We start from the raw sequence: 21256 nt of genomic DNA, 5'->3' as shown, positions 1-21256 counted from the left end.
GACAATTCCAATGTAGATCATTTGAGCTATAGACGCTGTATATGTAAGGTGTATCTGTATCCTCAAGTGGTTGATTTTAAGGGTATATTTAGTGTTTTAAAATAGAGTCCATCCAGTTTTGAGGTTGATCTATGAGTCTGAAAATCACACAGACCAGTTAGAGCCTTCTACAAATAACTGAAAGATCACAGGACATCAGTGCCTGAGACTGTGAATGAAAGTCTTATGTATTGAAATCCTGCAATATTTTGATCACCATGGTAAGCATTTCCAAATACATTATCTCATTTAATCTTCCCAACTGCCCAAGAGATTAGGCTGTTGTCTCTATTTACAGGTGAAGGCACTGAGGTCCAGAGAGATTAACTCAACCGTGATCATGTAGACATTAAACAGCAGAGTCAAGAAATTACCCCCGGTTTCTTTGGTCTGAAGCCAAGCTCCTTTAACTACCCCACGCTGCGTCTCTAATTGGGTCAACAATAGTATATAAAATAAGCTATATTCTTGAAAATAGAGGTGTGTGTTTAACTACCCGTACCATTTTAGTTCAGTGCATTAGTAGGCAGTAAAATCTCAAGGCCCCATTTTGGGGTCTGTTGGCTATTTATTCCTCCTTTGTTCAACAGGTATAGTCCTGCCAGCCCCCCGTGAACATTTTCTACTTGATAGTTCTTTCCTCCTGCATGAAGGGCTTTTGGCATTTGAGGTTCGGTAAGATGGTAGTTAGAAGGGGGTGTCATAGAGGGAGATTTGTTTTCTTAGTACTCTTCTCTGCCTTAGATTTTCTCCTGCAATCAGACATCCAAAGGAATCACGTACATCTAGAGATTTACATGCTACTAAGTGATGAAGGGAAAGAAATGGGACCAACAAACACAGAGGGGACAAGTATAAGACACAGAGTGTTGGAGATGTTTCCTCTCAAAGTACAAAGTATCCCTTTCCATTGTTACAAGTGTCCTGAAAACACATTTCAGGGCATCTCTTCTTGCAAAGTTGCCCTCACAGGGATGTGTCCCTGGATTAGAGGCATCCTTCCAGGCTCCATCCTTCATCATCTTGAGCGCAGACCTCCAGGCAGAGGTGGTTGGGCTGTAAGTGAATCCACCACACAGTCCTTGCAGAGAAGTCAACACAGCTGAGCCTCCACTGCCCCAGTCCTAGGGTAAAAGGGAAGACCTGGATTGACAATTTCAAGTGAATGAATCCTCAACCACAGAAAACCAGGTACAATATGAGATGTGTTTTCAAGACCATAGTTTTAAAGATTTGAGTATGTCCCCCACAGATAAAATCTCCCTAATTCCACTTCATCCTGTGGTCTTTGAAGAAACCTATAACTAAACCATACCTGACACTTAATACACTATGTGAACATCAGCCTAAAGGTACCGTTGGTACAAGCACCATGTAAATTGCCTTAAGAACCCGAAACTGTATACACAATTACATATTTAATATAGGCGAGTGTTATCACATAATTTTTTTAACCCTCCAAACTTTAGAAATGCAATTGTTCAACTCATGAAATAAGTACACTTAAATCAACACTGTCAATGCCACGCTGTTTTTCCTGCTGTTTTCGCAAGGTGGCTGGTCTCTGTCGTCACATGATGCACTTGCAACATCTGGACATGAAAGAACCTGATTGAATTTTCTTAACATTGAATTTTGACAAAATTGTATTCTCCTTTTGAAGATGTCCTACATTAAGCCCTTAAAGATTTCCAAATTAAACTGTTCCATTCTCAAATTCCAAGCGTGGTTATTTTAGTGGGGAGGCAAAAACGCGCTTGAAATATGAATTAATAAAATTCTGTCCCATACGTTATTGGCTTGGCAATGAACGGAGTGCTTATAAGAGAAAGATAAATCTAATTTAACATTATAACTCTTTTAATAATAAAAATATATAGATTCCAAACCCCTGCAGTGACCCTGTCTCACACAGTATAATTCCCTAAAACTTCTAAGTCACTCAATGATAAGAGGCTGATCTAAACGCTTCCACTGCATTAATCAAATACCAGGTCTAATTAAAAGAGCCATGCACAAAGCTTTTTCAAAATGTTGCTCAGGTATTGCAATAATTTCTGATCACCCAAGCCTGGAAGACAAATAATTAGAGCTGCCAGAGCATTCTGATGAGTGATGTCAGCATCTCCAAGTGACCTTCCCTCCACTAATTAATTTTCATCTTAAGAAAAGAGACCCTGTTGTTGCACATTATTAATTGAGTTCACTAAAAGATGCGCCTGATTAATTTTTGTTGATAATACTTGTCATTCTAGGCAGCGGCTGTAATCATTCTATTGGGTTTTATTTTTTTAAGTTGATCTAAGTCCTTTGCAATGTGACTGATATATCTGATACAAAATATCATGCGTAAGGGCATATCCTATAATGTGTCTGGGCGATTTTTCATTGCGGTTATTTGCCAAGGTAAAATGAAATGTCAGAGTGGAGTTTTCTGAGCTGTTCACTTTGTCCTCATAGCTGAGTGAGGCCACTAATTCTCAAGTCCCCCAAAGAGATCACTGCACCCATTTGGTACCCTCCTCTTGGGTTTGATGTTGAAATATCCCTTCCCCAGAGAAAACACTGCTTTCGTCTTGTAAGAGTTCTTCATCGAATTTCTGTTATTACCAAAAGATTTTGTACAACTTCCTTTGTCCTCAAAGTGGGACGAATAGTCCGCTAAGTAATTCCAGTCTTCTGACCCTGTGTGAGAGGCCCAGACTTGGATGGCTGCCCTGTTCATTCATAAAACATCAGGATTAGGAAAAATAGAGCGAGAGCTATGTTAAAGTATTTATTTCATTAACCTAAAATTAAACAGGAAATTCAGTCACACACCTAATGAATGTAAGCTGGACTCTAATATGGGAACATTCACATGTCATTGAATTTCAGGACCCTTATTAAAACCATAGTTCGTTTTCAGCAGAATCTTCAAAGTGTAGAATTAATTTCTTGGGAAAATACTGTGTTTCCGTTTCAAAGTGAAAATATTTTATTTGCATTGGGAAAATGAACTCACAAGGCTTCTTAGATTTTAAAGGGGTCCTCCTAAGCGAATTTTGATAAATTTGTCTAAATGATCAAAAAATAAATACAATTTTGTGGATACATGTGCTTAACAATTAAGAGAAAAATGCTTAACGAAATGTCTTTTTTGTTTTGGTGAATCTGAAATCTTTGTGAAGTCTCCTGAATCTTTGTTGAAACAGGCAAAGTTAGGTTTTATCATCCATGCTATTGCCGTTTGCTTAGAAGTTTGAGGGAGTTATTAAATACATTACAGTGGAAATGAAGGAAAATGAACAAAACTATGTCTCTTACATCTCTTTCAAGGAATTCTTCTCCTCCGCAGTTGTAAGCTTGTTTCTTTGTTCTATTTCCCACTGGGTGAAAACAAGATGGCCTAAGCCATCCCGGATCTAAAATCAGACAAAGTTGCCCTATCATTTAAGCCAAATTGACACCTCTCCATGAATGATCTTCAGTAGAGGGAAGTCTGGCGCTGGTTCTCTAAAAGTAGAGTACAGGCTCTTCATTATCAATCGATATCATTATTAAATATCCACCAGGAATTAGGCACTTTGCATATCTTCTCTGAAACTTGGAAGACCTAAAGCTGGGACATTCCATGACTTCCCATTCCCAAGGAAACAAGAATTGAAAGGAACCCTGAGATCTGGGGGGAAGGTAATTCTGATGAGAGTAAAAACACGGACTCACCATGCAAAAACACCCAACATGTATAGACATCAAGCCTGATGTTTCACGAGATAGTCACAGTATTTTAGACCTGGAAAGATCTTTAGGTATCATCTGTCCCAGCATTTCCCATATAAGGAAACTGATTCTCAGAATATTTTGATTAATTGAGTAACAAAGGAGTCAATCTGTTATGCAAAAGAAGCGAATGCAAAAAGCAAGAATAAACACAGCATTGTATTTAGTTAAAGCGTCTTTATTTCGATCAGGAGTAGCGCAAATTTCTCATGAAATAGTACACATTTGTTTTAGAGCATTGCTTAGGGACCTGTGTGTATCACCACATATGTGTTTATCGGTGTCAGTGTCTCCTTTACACTGTAGTATTAAGGGGCCATATCTGTTTATTCTGCGTACCTGTTCAGGTTATTGCCTTTTTCACGTAGGAGGTTAATAAGTAGAAGTGCAAAGGGGAGAGAGATGAAGGGGAAGAAAAAGAGAGGGAGGAGAGACAAGGGAGGGAGAGAGGCTTCCGATCATTGGGTCCCTCTCAAGTTTTTTCTCACTATACTTTCAAATTTTAACATGCAAACCTATAAAAGGTTACTTCCATTTGACAATTTGTGGGCAAGTGTAATTTCTTTCTGTCATGACATTGACCTCAAATATTATTTTTAAAATAGGGGAAATAAAATTAGGAAGTTATAATATTCCTGATAAATTCACTTTGTGTAACTTCTCCAAGGTAGAATCATACTGATAGCTAGAAATAAATTAGTGACTGATCTCAGGAAGGGACAGTGTATTTCCAAAATTATGTAAATGACAGATGTTAAGGTATGATTTTTATCAATGGGGAAAAAATTAAGTCTTTTTCTTTTTAATTTAAAGAAAGTGTAATGATCTTCAGGGAATAAACTTTTGGACTTTAGAGAAGGAAGGACAAATAGGTTTCTGAGGACAATAAAGAGGAGGATGGAGTTGTGCTGTGCTCTGAATTCAGGTCAGTATGGCTGGGAGACAGAGACTTAAGAGAGGCCCTTCTTTTCAGTGATGCAATTTAAATCAATATGGAGAGATCATCTCTGGCTAATATATCTGACATTAATTTTCTAATCAGATTTTACCTATAGTCTGTCAGCATTCCTTTCTGAAGTCATCAATATTTTACTTGGATGAATATATCATAATCTTTTTACTTTCTCTTGTGGCTTTATTTCTGTTTAATAATGTTGAATTTTAGGAATTATATTTAACCAAGCTAGAAACTGAAAAAAAAAAATTTCCGAACTCAGATTCTGACTTTTAGCTATGCCATTGCTCTTGCTGGCGAGTGGAGTCTTGGGTTTTGGACAAAGAGCACTTATACAGGGTGGGTGTCACTGAATAATTTTTGGCCCTGGGATATACACCTATCTCAGCTAATTAACTTCAGCTTTCACCTCAATTTATATTGACTGAGCTGTCCTCAATCCAATAAATATTTGCCCAACGAGTGAATGAATTTAATCTATAGCCACAATATGTGTGGACATGGCAACTCCAGGCACCCAAAGGCATTCACATCTCTATTCAATGTGAAAGATATAATAGCAGTGGGGCTCAGAGGATTATGTATAAGATCTAGGGTTAGATTAATTTTGAATCAATATAAAAATAAAACTGCTCTGTGAGAGTCAAACAATCTTTAGTTGGAAAAGCTTTTTAAAGAAGTTACTTAAATTCTCTGAGATTCAATTTATGTATTTTTAAATTTTTTTAGAATATATTAAAATACAAATATATTTTACATCCCCCTCATAGGATTAAGAGAAAATAAGCAAAATAAGAAATGTGAAAAAATCCAACCCAGTGCCTGACAAATGGCAGGAGCTCAATAAAAATTATTTTACACTCAGTCTAGGTTGATTAGTCCACTTTATTTATGGAAAGAGTCTGCTATTTTAGCATCCCAACTTCCCCAGCTTTGTTTGTCACACTGCTCTTCCCTCTCAAGCAGAGGAAACATGGAGAAACAATGAATTCTCAGGAATCACAGTGGGACCTGACCAAGTGGGACTACTGGTCAACCTAGAAAGTATGGCTTCTAAGATTGGTCAGTGTTGCATGATGGTGGTGGAATCTCAGTGACATGGGGCAAAGTCCAAACCCTTATTCAAGGTCAACCTTGTTAAGGAATTTGAAATCATATATAATATGATTTATTATGTTAAGAAATTTGAAATAATAATCATAAGTTATATCATGAAATGTCTCATGTTCAGCCAATATAGGAAGGGCTGCTCAGAGGTTTTGAGATGCAAATAGGGTAGGGAAAGGACAGCCATTGGCAATGAAATTTAAAGTAACAATCTGACTGGTCTTCAACCTGATTTGGAAAAAGAGTTTTAAAGCTTAAAAAACTGGTGAGCATCATGATCTATGGTAGTTTAACTTCTTAAATGGACTTTCACAGATCTTACTAATTATTGACAATCTCACATCATTTAATTTTTTAAGAGGTGTATCTGACCCAGGGTTTTTGAAATACCTTTATATTTGACCTACGAGGGACCTTCAGCCTAGCCTCTTTTAAAGATAATTTTGACAGAAAGTAAGTTAGCTTTGGCTAGTAGCCATACCACCGTAACTTTTGACCTTGCGTGAGCTCCAATTTCTAGCAGTATTTGAATAAGTGACCTTTAGATGAAAGTAAGAGGTCAGGAAATAAAGTACCAAAGTTATCAGGATTGATTTTTATTATTTCTTTCTCATTAATTGCCTGTACACTACCTCTTCCCCTCCAATTTAATACCTTCTGAAAATTTCCTTCATTTGTAAGTCATTAACAGTAATTTTAATGTAGGTCATGTCCTATTATAACAAATTTCAAAGACTCGTCTGAAGCAAAGTGATAGAGGGGAACGAGCTTTGAGCTTGGAGTAAAGAACACCTGGATTCCCATCCTGGTTCTGCCACTAACTAGTTTTAGATACTATTTTTACCTTAGATGAAATGATCATCTCTCCAACTTCACAGGGTCTTTACATGGTTTAAATAAGTTCTTGCCTTGGGAAAGCATATGGAAAGCTGTAAAATATTGCACATATAAATCATTACACTAATTAAATTATGCATTTGATTTATGATCTTGAAAACTTGAGGATCAAATATTGTTTCAGTAGATGACTCTTGGAAATCATTTCCTTTCAAATATATATTGAAATAAAAATACTTGTATTTGTGGAATTTAGGCTATAAAATTCTTGCAATTCCTAAAATAAGTATATTCTATAAAGTTAAACCTGGATAGTAATAAACCTCCTAAGAGGTCTGCTGCTTCTGTTTTTGTCCATTGAGAGTCTATTTTCCAACAGTTGCCCGAATGATCTATTCATATATTAAGTCAGATCATTTTACTTCTCTATTTAAATCTATCCAAAGACTCCACTGTCACTCAGAGTAAAAGGTAACAATGGTCAAAAAGACAACATGATTGGGTCCCTTGTTAACTTTCTGACCTCATCCACTACTGAGTTTCCCAGATCCACATTTCCTCCTTAGGACTTCTGTGTTGTCCATCCCCCTGCCAGGAACACTTAGCCCCCTCATGTGATGAATGCACTCATGGAACTCTAGTCTTTGTTCAAATGTTCTCTTCCCCACTGGACCTACCCTGACCACTCTACTTAAAATTGCATCCTCCTCCACATACTCAATATACCTACTCTGCTCTATCTTTTCTTTTTTTTTCCTTCTAAAGTACTACATAACTTGCATATTCATTATGTTTATTATTTGCCTCTAGCCCCCATAATATGAACTCCACCAGGAAAAGAATTTCATCTGTTTGGCTCAGTGATACAAACCATGTACTTCAAACAGTGTCTGGGCAACATGATAAGTACTCAAAATATTACTCACTGAAAGAATGAATGACGTGATGTTGATACCACATAAACCTTTGTCCATAGGTGTGCTGCTGTCTCTGGCCCATTCTTGTTACCAACCACAAGAATTTGCAGGATACGTGCATCTAAAAAAAAGGTGAGAAACATGGCTATAAAAAGAGAATGAAACTATTCAGCTTTTCTAGACACAGAATTCATGACCTTGGAATCTCTTTATACATTTTTTAACCAATGCTGTTAACAAGATTTTCTTTGTCCTAAGTCTATAGAACATAACAACATTAATCTCATAGTAAATTTGCATAAAATTTGCAAATATAATTTCATGATCTGTAAAACCAAAATCAAAGTGTAATATAGCAGTTTCAGTGACTTACTCTCCCAGAATTCTATCAAGAAAGTAATCAGATTTTCTTATCATTATTTATTCTTTTTTAAATGCTTATGGCTCATAATTTTGCTATTACCTACAGGTTGATGATTACTTTTCCCCCTTCATGTTTATTCCAATGTTTTAGTTGAGACTGAACTAATTACAGCTAGTGTCTAGATTACCTGACTCCTAAGACAATGCTTTTTAATTCACTGGCTCATAAAACATTGTTTGACTCATAAGACATTACTTTTTAATTTATATTTAGAAATCCCAAGTTTCATACTGGTTCCCTAAAATCCAATCTGTACTGCACCAATAACTCTGGGCTTGAGCATCCCATGAAGATGGGCAAGTTAGTGCCGGTAATTAGGGCTGTGTTTTACCTCTCTTAATTAACACTATGATTTAAGCAGTGGCAACTGTGGTCTTTGGTTTACTGTTCCTAGTATCAGTCTTCTTTTCCATTTCACAGCTGTATACCAAAATTTTGGCTCAATCCCCAAGCTTCCAATATGAAGCCAAGGCACTCAGTCTGAGCAGGTTATTATAGATACCATGAGAATCAGGCAACAGAACCAGAGACGGTCTTATCAACAAGTCTTAAAATGACCTCTGCACATAGTCTCCATACCATTAGCAATGTTGGACCACTTAATACCATACAACACAAGGACCTACTGAATAGCACAGGGAACTATATTTAATTTCTTGTAATAACATATAATGAAAAATAATCTGAAGAAAAAATACGCATGTATATGTATAAATCGCTTTGCTGTACACCTGAAACTAACACTGTAAATCAACTACAGTTCAATTTAAAAAAAAATTTTTTTAAACATACAACAGTATGAAATCTATTTGTGCATCCATTATACTGTGAAAGTTATCATTTTAATTCAATCACTCAGCAACTTATTTTTAAATATGTTGGCCATTTTTTTTTCCTTTTTGGGCTGGCTGAGCAACAAGAGTGCCAAAGGGTTCCTAAATACATTTTCTAAGGATTTTCATTTTTCTTACTTCTAATCTAAAACTCGAAATTTCCTCTTTTTCTCTTTTGTCTTCACTAACCGTGACTTGCTCACACATTAATGCACTCTTGCTGGTTTTCAGGGGAACTGAAATATTTATCAAAATTGAAATGAAAGGTAAACCTAAATCTACCTCACTAAATGGCAACTATACATCAAATGCGAAGAAAACGGAAGTATTAAACCTCCTTAGCCCGTTTGTGTAAACAGGACTTTAAAGACCTCTTTTTTAAAAAACAAAAACAAAAACACAGATTTCATGGTGCTTCTTATTTTCTGTGTATAACCTGGTTTGTTTTCTAAAGCTTCAAACATGACTGTACAACCTCATTCTATAAATTTGTTTCCTAAAATTTCTCTGTCCCCCTGATTAGTCTTTAAAAGTTTCATTATTTGCTTCCTTACTGGAATATATTTCTCTAGAAACATTATATGGATATTACCCAGGTGTGCCAACTCCAGGGTTTTGGCTATTATCCAGCTTGAACAATTAGTTAAAATTCTCTTTTAGTTTTAACCAGATGTTATAGTCCTCATTTCCTGACCTAAAAGGCTCTTTGAAATTATGAAGAACTTTTAAACACTTGTCCCATTCTCTTTCTGAGCAAGCTGCACCTTAATGCTACCTTCATATGGTCTGATGTTCAGTATGTCTGCATAATTAGTAAGGTTTATACCACATTTGGAGTAAAGTAGGCTTAAAATATTTTAAATATAAGAAGGCAAGCATTAATTGGCAAAGATTTAGCCATTATACATCTTTTAACTTTGTCTCCTTTTCCATGGTTTTTAGCGGAGATTTTATAATTACTGAAAAGATCAGTGCATTAATTTGAGAGTTTTTGAAATTCCGTGTCTTTTCATCTATTCAATGAGTACATTCTTTCTGAAGATTTGCCTTTCACCCATTTTGCATCTTATCAAAGACCCAGTAATGATGCTTATATTGTTAGTCCCCAAAATATATTTACTAACTTGTAATACGATATGTGGTAATGTATTTTATATATGAAGAATTTTTAAAGCCACCAGCAGAGTCAAATTATTTTTCAGCCTCAATACACATGGTCACAATCATTTAATATTATTCCTCTTAGCCTTTTATTTCCCAAAGTGTTTAATTAACTCCTCATAGATTTTAGGGAGCCAAATTAAAGTCATTGTCCTCCCTCATCACTGATTACCAAAATCACACAAAAGAATGGCTGCCACTATGTTGTACACCTGAAACTGCTATAATATTGTAAGTCAACCATTCCTCAGTTTTTTTTTAACTGTTTAAAAAGAAAAAAAGAGTAGCTGTTGTGGGCTCAAAACAGCTGATGGGCGAAAGCATCTCCTCTCAATTCTGAGGAGCCAGGAACAAGGGTGATGTGTTGAATGGAGGAAAAGGAGTAGAAGAAACATTTTAAAAGTCCAGTTAACTGATTTGGAAAAAAAAAAAATTCTCAACACGTGTGGCACGTGCAATAGATTTCTGAGAAACGAGTGGCCAGAAGCTGTGCTTAACCTTCCCTGTTCGTCACCTCTATTGAAACCAAATGCTTAGGTCTTTTAAATACAGCCTTTGGGTTGGTGTTGTTTTGTGTTTAGAGAAAAGCGAGCTCAATATTTCATTAATTTTAGTGGTATAACAAGAATGGGGTCTCGCTTTGACATAAAGAGTTCCCAGTTACCATGCAAGCACTCTTCCATTAATCTTTAAAATATATTTGCCGGGTGAGCAGCCCACATAATCCTGCCTAAACAGATAAGAAAATGGAGAGCTGGTGATAAGGTGACTTGTTTAAAGCGGCGCAACAAATCAGGCAGAGAGATGGAGTTCAACAGCTCGCCCCGCTCTGGGCCGCCAGCGCCTCTACCGGCACAGGCTGGGAAGGACAGCTAGAAGCTGTCCCCAAACGCTCGCTAAAAAGGCCTCATTCTGATCATTTCTAGAACATTCAGAACTGAGATCCACAAGCGAAACTTCTGGAAAGTTCAGAAGAGAGTTCCACAAGGGAAAAGAATTTTTTTTTTATCGTATCAGTATTTTGAGTGGTATACTTCGCATAGCGTCAGTTTTTAATTATCGAGAAAATAATTATCCATGTGTGGCTTATCACGGCCCTTTCTTCTCTCCTGCTTCCTGCCTTTGGGCCATTCCCTTGTTCATTAATATTTGCATCAGAGGCCAGACCTGCTGCTTTGCTGGTGAGTCTGGAAAAAAGATCTGTTGGGCCAAGAGAGAGAAAGCACTGAATATGGAAAATTTTGTGATTACCTTAAAGTTTCATCCACCCATCCTAGGAGAGGTAGTTGAACTCCGTTAACACATGGTAATGCAGTTCATGTGTCCGGGGGAGGAAGGTCCACTCTTTGTTGCCTTTTAACCTACGTATCTGCTTTTCTCTAATTCTGTAGCTGATGCTTATAATCACAGATCATTGAAATCTGACAAAACACAGCATCATCTGCCCGATGGATTTTGACAATGTTCACGTTTTTAAACTCGGCATTTTCCCACCCCCCTCGGAAAGAACACTCAATAAATACAACTTCCCTGTATTAAGGAGTAAATGGAAGGTGTGCTTGTTCCGTGTTATTCGTGGGCTGGAAGATAAAATACAGCGATCGGCCTCCTGCCACTCTCCCCCCGTCAAGGATTCTCCCTGGTTAAAGAAGCCGCGCTGGTGGTGGCAGATTAGTAAGAAGTCGTGACTGCCTCATGAATCAGGGTGAAGCTTCTCACTAGTGGCAGTTAGTTTGATCTCCTTAGTCACTCTAGGAGGTTATGTATCTTTTCTGATTATCACTCACAAGGATATCCTTGAAGGAAAACAAGGCTGCCTCGCAAAAAACACAACTAAATGAAAGAAATAAAAAGGAACAATGTAACAGTGACAGTGTAAGAGGAGCAAGGGAGAGGGTGCTCTTGGAATCTATGCAAATAAAATGGAGCGTGTTGATAAACTTCTACTGCAGCTCAAAGCTCTATTCCTAGATCTCTGCTGACCACATCAAAACCATGCTGCTGCATAAGCAAGGGAATAAACAAAGCAAAGACCCATTAGCTCTGTTTCCATTAGACATGCAGAGGGTAAAAAAAAAAAATCAATAACAGGCAAACAGAAGATAAAATTGATAGGGAAGAAACGTTAATTTTAGAGCTTTAAAATGAGGTATTGCAAACAATGGCATGCAATAAAACCTTAAAACTATTTTTAAAACTTTCAAAATCATTTACATGGGGGAAAAGAACTCTAGCAGGAACATATACAGCATATTAAACTTTAGTGCATTTTTAATGACTTGTCTTAAACAAATTATGCATGAGATAGATTACACATCCCTCACCCACTTAACAAAAAGGCATACGCACGAACAAAAAACAAAACCAGGTGGCTTTTAAAAAGAAATTAAGTGTATACTTGGTGACTGATTGGGAGAAATGCCAAGTGATGTAAAGGACCTCACAGAGGAGCGTTCTCTTGAAAGAAACTAGATTGATGGGCTTTTCGGCCCAGACAGTAGGCAGAACAGTACAAACAATATCTGTCTCTGCTTTTGGATTGCATCCCGTAAATGCCCCCAGCAGTCAGCGTTGGGGAGCTGAAAGAACAAGAACCGTGGGGTGACAAGTCTTAGATTTCATCCTGAGCCGCACTACTCATTAACTGCAGAGCTGGACGAGTACTTTACTTCCCCTTTTCTTCCTCATTTGTAAAATGGAGATGATCCTCTTAATAATGCCGCCTTATGTTCCTAACTTGGAATAAGGCTCAAGTTTTGTATTTGTTAAGGTCCCCGCCCACTATAATATACAGGCATGGGGCAAAACCACTGGTTCAGAGCACTGGTTTCCAAATTTTCAGGTGCATTTGAATCACCTGGAAGAATCTGTCAAAACACAGGCAGCTGAACCCCACCCTCAGAGTTTCTGATTCTGTTGATCTACGGTAGAGGAGAGTTTGTATTTCTAACAAATTACCAGCTATTTTGGATGCTGTTGGAATGGGGACCACACTTCAAGAACATCCAGTCACAGGCGGACCACATTTCAAGAACTTCTGGTTACAGGGGGACCACACTTCAGGAACTTCCGGTTACAGGGGGACCACACTCCAGGAACTTCTGGTCAAGCCTGCAGTTCTAGTGTGGTCTACCAACCAGCAGAGCCAACATCACCCAGGAACTGGTTAGTCTTCCAGACTCACCCAGACCATGCTGGAAATACTGACCCAGCCTGCTGAATCAGAACTGGCATTTCATCAGATCTCCAGGTGATGTGCATGCCCCATATAGTTTGAGAAGCCCTGCTCCAGAGCGTCTTTGAAAAGAATGCAGCCAATACAAGTTTGTGAAAATATACTATAGGGTGCTTGTAAAAGGGGCCCCCCAGTATGAACAACACAAATGCTGGCCCTTGGCCTTGGCATTTCCCCAGGAAGTCCTGTTTGTGAAACTGACTATACACCAATTAGGAACAGCAGTTTTCAAGCAAGGGGCCTAGAACCACTGTGGTTGGTATCGCATTGCTGGGCATCCAACTGCGCAGGGAGGCCAGGGCGAACAATTACTAGAGCATCTTTTTGCTACTAATAGGAATTTTGTTTCCCTGGAGGATGATCTTTTCAGTCCTTTCTTGTTCTTTTTCCTGTCATCCCACGATGACTTGCCTTGTGTTTCCCGGGAATGTGATTGTTCCATGTCTAATTATGGACTTCGTGTTGATAGGAATTTGGGTCAGGCACAAACTGAGCTGGAAATGCCAGATGTGTTTCTGTCAGGGAGCTCCTTTAGGCTAAAGAGTCACTGGGTTAAGTGTCAATGATCTAATATCAACCTAACATCACAACCACCCCTTCATTCAAACAAGGCTTCCCATTACGTGGAAGACAAATCCAAACACCAGGCTCACATTTGTGAGATTTATACGACCATTTAGAGAAATTCTTCTTGTAGCTCCTCTGATAGCATCACTGGCAATACAAAGCTGAATGGTTCAAATCAGATTTCATCTCTGCTCTGTGGTGGTTTAGTGTTTGAGGATGAACTCACAGACTATTAAATTTAGAAAAACAAAGACAAATATGCAACATAAAACAATTCAAGCTCCAAAGGCTTTCTATTAGCTTCTGGAAAAGAACCGCGGCAAAAAGAAACAGGCAGTGAAGATTAAATCTTTTAAGATTCAGTTTGTCTATCCTGCCATATAAGGCTTAACCTTGGAGCAGACTTAGAGTTATGACTTTATTCTAGTCCACAACTAAGCAAAGGCCACAGATTTCACTTTGATGATGAGCTTTACAGTAAAATCAATGAGAAAACATTCTGATTTTTGGAACTACCCTTCACAAGTAATGTTAATAATAAGTATTGTGGAAATAATGTATATATTACATTAACAATGTAAACTTACAAACATGGGGACTTCTTAATTTTCATATATGATTTCCTTTTTAAAGGTGAAGACATGGTGGAAAAAAATAAGTAAACTTTTAGACCCTAAGAGATGCTCTGAACTGAATTATTTGTCAGCCTTACAGTCTTTTTTCTTACCAATATTAAAAAGAAAAAAGATATCTTTCTCACACAAATAAATCAGAACTCTAAGCACTGCCTCCCGTGTGGGAGAATGCCTTCTACTTCCAATAGTTCATCTTTTCTAATCGAATATTTCTCTCTTTAAGTCTTTCTGGTTTCTCAATGCTAGTTTGCTGCTGCATTTAAATTTCCTCTTGGTTTTGTGGTACTTAGAGAATTCATGTTTCTTCATTGCAAGTGATGGAAATCTTTCTGCTACCTACTTTCAGGCAATAGACTTTATTAACAAATCACATTGCATAAGCCACCACTCACCTTCAGAGGGAAGTGGGATCATTCCACCTGAGCCGTGTGTAGAATTAAGCTGCTCAGTTATTCTATTTGTGCTCTGTGTATGTATCCCATAAACGACTTATCCCTGCATGAAGGAATGGTTTATCTAAAAGATACCATACTTATTTGAAATATTCCTATTTATGCATTCTACTAAAGCTTTAGGAATATTCAATGTTGTTGAATTAGTGTTGCCTTAACAAACCAAATCTCCTAGATCACATTTTTTTAATAAAGTAGCCCAGATACCTTACTCAGACTTGAGGAGCTACAGGAAGTTCAGAACTGAATCTATATCTGGATGGTAAGGCCTTGAGGGTAGAAAATCTGCATGCTTGTCACTGGCCACCTGCGTGGGGCCCTCAGTAGCAGATGTTCTGCTGATGAGTGAATGGATGGAAGAATAGAAAGTCCTCCAGTTATAACCAGTGTGTTTAAGCACTTACCCCAGCATCTAACCACTTTGTTTTACAAAGAGAAGACCTACATCCAGCTAGCAATGCTGGACAGTGGACACTGCGTAAGACCTTGTCCAAACACAGGCAGGCTTTGAAATTTTCAAATAGCTTCTGTTAATATGGACTAAAATGTTAAGCTCCCTGAAGGCAAGTTCTTTTGAACTCCACCAGACCTCTCCCAGAGCTTTGCATGTAGCAGTTTGTTAAACTGAATTGAATTGACTCAGTAGAAGCCATTTACCAAACAGAAACAGACTCACAGACATAGAAAAAAAACAAACCAAAGGGGAAAGGGGTGGTGGGGGGAGATAAATTAGGAGTTTGGGACTTGCACATACACACTACTGTACATAAAATAGATAAACAACAGGGTCCTACTGTATATATAGCACAGGGAACTATGTTCAATATCTTATAATGACCTATAATGAAGAAAGAATATGAAAAAGAATCTGTGTATATATATATATGTATAACTGAGTCACTATGCTGTACACTTGAAACTAACACAACGTTGTGAATCAACTATACTTCCATTAAAAAACAAATTAAACAGAAAAAGAAAAAAAAAAAAAAACCATTTTGTGTCACCAGAAATAAATACATTAGTACACTGTTCCAAATCATAGTCCTTAGGGTCATCCTCTTTTAAACCTGCCTTTCAAATTTCATATTCATTTTTTTATTAGGTAATGCATGAAGATGACACAAAATCCAAAAGGTATAGATGACAAGAAAGGCTGCATCACTGTGAATTGCAGGGACTCAGAGCTTGCTGTGAGACGGAAAATCTGAAAACGGACGTTTTCATAAAAGGAGATGTTTTGTTATTGTTTTTAAGCACCGTGGGAAACTAGTGCTTTTTCCTGTGGCACTTTAGTGCTCAACTTTTTCATAGTCTTCTTAGATCTGGAAAATAATTTCTTTTGTAAGGTAAACAAAACCCAGTTCCCCAGTTGAGATCCATAAACAGTATTAGTAAGGCTCAGAGCCATCCATCGGCAACCAAGTGGCCCTCCTGTGCTTTCTCCTCTGCTCACCACGGGAATCACACCAAGAGGCGCCACAGCAAGGGCAGGTCTTACCTCCAGCAACCACAGCCTTAGACGGACTGGCTATGATGGAGATTTGCGGTGGAAGGTTTCTGTGTTTCCAAGGTAATTCCTTAAAGATATGCAGGCAGTCAAGCAGTAGTTTAAGGAAGTAGTGAGTAGTATGCTGCTTTCTAATCCAGTGGGTAGAGATAAACCACTTGGAGCAGGAATAACGACTGAGGATTAAGAGCAAGAGAGCATTTACATACCACCGCATTTCCTCACATTTCAAATCTCCAGCCCTTGTTTTTGTTTGTTTGTTTTGCTTTGCTTTGTTTTATGAGATTGCAAGGGCTTTTCACCTGTGTCTAGGAGCAGAGAAACTTCACTAAAGCACCGGAGAAAAGGTATGTTCTTGTGTGCTAAATTAACACAGGCACCAAAAAATGCATATATTCGATCCTACAGGAACACAGTGACTTTGCTAACACTGTTTGTGATTTTGCATTATGTTTCAGTGATTTTAGAGAAATTCTGTTAACATTTCTTGATACCTTTAGCCACCTGCACTCTAAAAAGATTTTAAGGAGGGAAACTAAAAAGAAGAGTTAACACTGATGACGCATCCGATGAGGAGTCGTGAAACATTTCATATCACGCCTTCCTGTCTCACATCATCCCGTAACACTGGTCTCAACCAGAGATAACTATTTTTTAGGCATTAGATAAGCATTAAGTTGTCTCTGGATATTTTTTTAAGCACCTGAGAGTTCCCAGATAATACTTCATGTTAAAATAAGTAAGAGAATACTGTAAGCAGGTCAACCCAGGCTTATGAGTTTTAAATCAGTTTCACAACTTGGGGTGCTGTTTCGTTCTCTGAGCAGTTGGCGTAAAGTGTCCCATACTAATACGAACAGTCACCCACTGAAACTTGCAAGCACGTGCCTAACCACTGATTTTTCCAAAATACATAACGCATACTGCGCATTGGAAGGTGAGACGGAGCCCTTAACGTTCCCCTAAGGACATGTCTCTCTTTTTCTTTTTTTCCTAACAGCAGTGGTCTTTGCTTCAGGTTTTCTTGCCTAAAAGTGTTTTATGAATTAATTCACTTGCACTTTGGGCAAGTGAATCAGATTTAATCCAAAATGGAAAAGGGAAGATAGTAGCATTTATATATTTCTAGAAGCTGGCAGCAAGAAGAATCCAACATGACAAATTTCTATGGGCTATCATATTACTGAAGGGCATGCTTAATGAGAAGGTAGCATGCTAATTTTGAGAAATGGGTCTTTATTTTGGAATACTAGGTGGCCTCTGGAAGAAAGGCACTTAAGAATTTAAATACTGATTTCTCCAGGGCCTGGACTTGGTCTCAGCGTCACTCAGGACAGAAAACATGGCATGTATGTGATCTTTCAGATCAACACACATTTTAGAGGACAATCCATAAGTCTTTAAAGCCTCTGGCCTTTTCATTTTACTAAATAAGATCCTAGTTCAGGATTGTCATGGAGAAAATCTGTGCCACAGTGGGAAGAGGAGTCAGAAATCTGGGGTTCAAATCCTGCTCCTGCTCCAGGCCCATTTTTCTGTCTATAAAATAGTATGATAATCCTTGTCCCACCCACTTCAAAATGTCCTTGTGAGGTTCAACGAGATAATGCATTGGAAAGAGATTTTGAAGTGTGAGTGTTTTTGACCGGTAAATGTTGGCATTATTAATACCTGGGAAATCATCATAACCATTTAGAGCTTTCCTCTTTATCAGAATAACCTCATGGCAAGAATCTGGCCACATAAGCTCCCCCACCAGCCTAAGGGAACGGGCCAATCCACTTTCTTTGCAAAGAAGGAAGATGAGTTGCCGGAAGCTAATCACATTCATATAGAAATTTTGCTCTCTTCCACTAGAGCGTGTACCACTTGTGAGCCCAGATCCTGATTTGCTCATCCCAGTATCCTAAGCGTCCAGCAGGGTTAACTCACCAATGACTGTGAATGAAGTGAAACAGATGAGATGTCTGCTATGGGCAGAGGACCACAGTAGGCATTTTGGCAGATATATGAGTCAGTGTTCAAACAAAGAAGCAGAACCACTAGGAAACGCATCCTTGCGAAGGGATGTACTGCAGGGCTTAGCTCTGCTCAATTGTGGAAGCTGGTTACATGGTACATGGAGGCTGCTGCTTCTGTGCTAAAGCCCAAAGTCAGCGGGCAGGCATTCAGGAAGAAAAGATGGCCATGAAGAGGAGAAACACGGACAGGATGGAACCTGCAAGGACAACTGGAATCTACAAAGATGAACCAGAACCCACATCAGTGCCTCACCGCCTCTGAGACTCCACGTGATGTCAAGGTTGTTTCACAGGCAAAGCCATGCTCTTCATCAGGGAAGTAAACACACACCTGACCTGGGAGTGAGAGTGGCTGAAGGAGGAGACCCAGGGGTCCCAAACGCTGCCCCACATCAACCAAATGAGCCGACAGATAAGTGGCAACATAACAAGCTGCAGCAGCCTCCTGTCTCTTTCAAATCTTCCAGTTCAAAAGAGCAGTGCTGTAGTTTCACTTGCATCTTTCAGATGTCACTCAAAATGTCTCCCTTGGTCCATGAACTATGCAGAGAAGGGAATTATGGGAAAGAAATGTTAGGCACCTGCCAGCAGCCTGGCACTCTGTGTACTAGATGTCTAGGAATACGTCTAGAAAGACATCTAGGAAGGAATGAATTAAGTACTATGGAGAGAACCCCCTTGGAGAGCAGAAAGATATGGGTAAAGCTGATGGAGCCCCCCCCAGCCAGAGCCCTTAAAGCTGTCCCCTCAAATATTCCTGTGAGCTCTCAACCCGTAGGTAGAGAGGAATTACCATGTGTCTGGATGGCCTGGCCATGTCTACACCTCAGAGCCAGCACCAAGACAGCGTGATGTCATCGCATCAAGAAGACAGTTGTTCCCCACCTGGGGGCCTCCTGAAAACCAGCTCACATGCCTGAATATCATAATCATGTTGGTGCATTTTATGATTCTTAGTCTCTCACCAGTACAGCTGCTCCTACCTCCATTTCCGGTAGTTACGCCGCTCTCAGGCACAGTCCTCGGGCGTCTCCTCAGGCTAGAAGCTCTTCTGGAAGTCACATCTCATCTCATCACAGAGCACGTTGGAAGTCTGAGTCTGAGAAGGAAGACAGAGAAATCACCCATGCTGTGGGAAGAGAAACACACAAATCTGGGAAATTGAGGTTCATTCATTTTTTTTAACAAAATGTCTCTATTTTTAACGTATTTCATAGCTTATATGTACCAATGATGTTCCAAAGAGTCTGAATTTTGAAGTCTTTCAAATACTGAAATATAAACACTAAAAAAATCAACTAAAACGTAAGTAGTATTTTTTATGTCTCTTTTTGCTGTTAACTGTGTACATAAGCTGAGTGAAGACAGAATCAGTTCTGTTTCATTTTAGAATGAGTATGTCTTCCTTCTATCCGAGGCTGGCCTTAGGCAAATTGGGAAGTAGAGGAAGTTGAATATTTCGCAGCCCTGCAAGCCGGCATCCTGCCAGAAGGTACTCGAGAACCCATAAGCCAGAAACTTCCCAACCCTAAATTAATTTCTTCTGTGCCCATTCTCTCTGAGTCTGTCTATAACACCAAAGAATCAGATGAATACATTTGTGTACCAGGGATAACTGTGACCCTGAGCTGCAACCCAGAGCTGGCCGCACATTTCCTTTCTGCAGAGACCTTCAAAGTCTTCAGAAGTGACTGACAGAGGGTTTTCGAGATTTTTCTGTAAGGCACAAGAGGTAGATATCTTGTGAAAGGGGTCAAGGAAAGTCAGTCACAGCCAAAAAGGAAATTTGCATTTTTAATTAAAGAAAGATGGAAATTATACAGGAAAAAAATTGCGCTCGTAAAGTAAATAAAATGTGGCTTGTGGCAAAAAGCACTTCCATGTCATTCTCCTTTAGGTAAGACATTATTTCCATGTAGTAATATTTTTTTTAGGAGGGGAGAGATCACCTTTTCCATCTCTCTTCCTATTTCACATTAGGGTTGTTTTTTTTTTTTTCCAAGGTCGTTAAAATGAAAGAATGACAGTAGACTTTCTTATCAACAGCTTGTTCCAACAGATACAATACATGGGTTGGGGATCAAAAAGAGCATGAGAAGCATTTCTGCCAACATTGTAGAAAATATTGAACATCTGCTATATCTGGGATCCTGGGAGTTGTAATTATAATTTTTTGAAATCTGTACACAAGAGTTATAAATATTAGAACTGTAGCCTGTGAAAGCCATGAAATATTTAACTTGTTTGGCAGGCTTAAGCAAAGCTCATAAACTTAATTTAAGCAAGCCAAACACTCTGGTTCTACCCATTTTATATCTTTCATGTCATTAGTTGGATAAATTAAAGCAAACTCTAAAACCACCTAGAGATAGCCGCCTGGATGTCCTGGGGTATACCAAAAAAAAATTGCATTTTGAGAATTCACTCATTTTACTGTTGGTTTACCTTTCACCTTTTCCTGTTCTCCACACTTGCCAAAGTCTCTTTGGTTTGGGGATGCAGGGGGATTTGCTATTGTGAAATTGCTTCAGGGTGAATCAAGAGAAGGGCAGGCATCAGGCATCTTAAGCGGGTTCACAACCGTCATGATAGGAACCCAAGGCCACTGGTGATTTCTACAAGTGTCGATTCAATCTGTCCAAAACACACATGCCACCCTGAGTGAAATCCTTTCAAACGTGAAAGCAAAGACCTGGTAAACCGCTCTGTGCCGCTGCAGAAAGTAAGTTGAGAGAGTAAGAGGGAGTGCAGAGAATCCTGGTTTCCACTTGTTAGCTCTGTAACCCAGTTACCTCGCTGAG

The sequence above is a fragment of the Camelus dromedarius genome, chromosome 13 (assembly GCF_036321535.1).
Source record: "Camelus dromedarius isolate mCamDro1 chromosome 13, mCamDro1.pat, whole genome shotgun sequence".
In the NCBI taxonomy this organism is placed as follows: domain Eukaryota; kingdom Metazoa; phylum Chordata; class Mammalia; order Artiodactyla; family Camelidae; genus Camelus; species Camelus dromedarius.
This window is presented reverse-complemented; position numbering follows the sequence as displayed.